Genomic DNA, 2,490 nt, shown 5'->3' on the forward strand with positions numbered 1-2,490 from the left:
AATTGCTGAAGACTATGTGCTTGGGGATGATGAATCGGCAACACGCTCACCCCTCAATTTTGGTGAAGCCATAATTGTCCTTCCTGGAACAGAAGCCAACGAAGATCAAATCGGCAGATTCTTTCAAAGCTTCTACAATGGTCTTTCTCGTGATCATAGGGCCTGGGTGCCTTATATTGACGAAGAAAACAGATTCCCCCTTCTTTTCAACTTTGCCGATGACTACTCTGAATCAAGATAATGAGCTCATGATGGCTATCATCACTCCCAGGGCAATTCCAGTAAACACATTCGGCAGCGGGAAAAACACCAACATTACGTATGAATTTTACAACCCATCGGCAGTATCCCGCCAATTGGCCTTTGGGCAACTGCCCATCAAACTCTGCTTTGCCGATGTGATCAAACCCAGGGAAACAATCACCTGCGGAACAGATTGGAATAAGGTAGTACAACTCTCCCCCGATGCCGATACTACAGATGTTGATATATCCACCTGGACACCAATATCTTTCATCACCGAGTCATATAAGCAATGGTGGCGAGAGTGGAAAGAACAACTGTTCGCAACTTCTGCTCACACATATCGGCACATGATCGACCCTGAATATGCCATTCCCTGACGACTGCGGTAAGTTTCCTCTAACTCCCTTCTGCTTTTCCCTTCATATATCAGTAACTGATTTTCTTGTAACAGGTTAACAACCCAGCACCATCGGTGAGCAAAAGTGGGAAACCCTTCAATCTCCGGCCTGTTTCCCCAACATCGCCGATCGGCTACAACGCTCCCACCTTAGCCGCTTTGACCCACCAGAAGATTCGTACCAAGACCATCACTTCCAAGTCCAAATTGGCTACATCCAGGGCTACTCCATCGGCTGCTGCTACAACCTTGGTCAAAGCATTTAAGGTAACAATCTTGTTTATTTTTACTTATGCCGATCACAAACTATATTAACCTTAATCATCAGGGGGTAAGAGCTGCTACTGGATCGTCATCGGCAATTCCGCCGATATCAAGCACCACTTCTTTCGATGAACCTTCAGAGGTAGCTTCTTGACTTTACATTTTATCGGTTAAATATCATCTCTTACACTTGTTTTGCAGCAACAATTGGGTACATCGGCAAACGTACCAGATGTCCAAGCTTCACAACCAACAAGTGTCGATGCCCCCCAGCCAATCGTTGCCGATGCCCAAGCAAAGCGCAAAGCTTTAACAGATACTGAAGCACAGCCAAAACGACAAAGGTCTATGCCGATCCCTACATCTGCCCCAATGTCATTGGCCATCATACCTCAAGAGCCCACCACCGATGAAGTCACAGAGGATATCCCATCGGCAAGCTCAGCCGATCCCCCACATGACATACTCCAGGTTGCTTCCTCCAGTCAAGCACAGGAAATTGCCTTGAAACAGGTAAACCGATCAACCTAGCTGATTTACAATACTCATACTTACCCCTAACTGATCTCCTTTTCTCTCTCTCAGGAACAAGATTCCCCGAACAGCCTATTTTCCTTTGCCATCGACATTTCTGACGACGATGGAGAGGAGACAAGTTCTTCCCTTGCACTGGGAACAATATCGGCAGAGACTAAATCCAAGTTGGAAACCCTCCTGAACTTGCTACAACAAGGTACCGCCCAACTGGTAGATGACTCGGACCCCGCAAAGGCAATTTTCAAAACAATTCGTGGCCAGGTCCCTGCCGATGTTGAAGAAGTACTTTTCCCAGCAGCTCACTTAGAAAGCCGCCAACTGCAATATCAACGGGCTGCTCAGCGCATTGCCGATAGAGCAGCTCAGGCTCAACTCAAAGAAGAGATGCTACAACTGAAACAGATTGCCGATGAGAAGCACAAGGGCATCGGCAACCTTGCAGACTTCGGGCGCTGAACTTAAGCAGAAAATCTTGGATTTATCAGCAAGGAAGATGGCTCTATTGGCTGAATTGAAAGAAGTCGAGGCAGCCTTAACTCATGCCCAACAAGAAGAAAGCCAGCTACCCGATGCCATCAAGGCCCTTCAGCAAGAAAGAGACATCCAGGCTCGCAAAGCCTTGGCCATGAAGAAAAAACTCAAGCCTGTGGAGGGTGCTGCCGATGACGATATCAAAGAAATGGAGGAAGCCGACCAGATTCGCCTGCGTGCGATATTAGCTATCCAATCCTTGTTGAACGTGTAATCTCATTTATTGTATCGGCACTTTATGAGACATTGACATCCTTGCATAATTCTAGCCGATAGTACTGTTATCGGCACTTATACTTTTATGCGTCTATCCAGATACTAGGGTAATATTTCTTTAAATATTTTCCATTTAACGCTCTGGGAAACACAACCCCTTCGAGGGTTTCTAAAATATATGCATTACCAGGAACAGACTGATTTATCCGATATGGACCTTCCCAATTAGGAGACCACTTTCCAAACTTTGAACTTTTAGTCCCAATCGGTAAAATCAATTTCCAGACCAGATCTCCATC

General features: G+C 46.0%; 1 long non-coding RNA gene across 1 annotated transcript; it reads left to right on the top strand.

Annotated features, from left to right (window-relative positions):
* Positions 1-969: 969 nt before the first annotated feature.
* On the top strand, positions 970-1,811 carry LOC136451855 (uncharacterized). Its single transcript, XR_010758661.1, has 3 exons — positions 970-1,049; positions 1,109-1,420; positions 1,493-1,811. It is a non-coding gene; the product is annotated as an uncharacterized lncRNA (long non-coding RNA).
* Positions 1,812-2,490: the final 679 nt, after the last annotated feature.

Source organism: Miscanthus floridulus, chromosome 5, assembly GCF_019320115.1.
Source record: "Miscanthus floridulus cultivar M001 chromosome 5, ASM1932011v1, whole genome shotgun sequence".
NCBI classification, from domain to species: Eukaryota; Viridiplantae; Streptophyta; class Magnoliopsida; order Poales; family Poaceae; genus Miscanthus; species Miscanthus floridulus.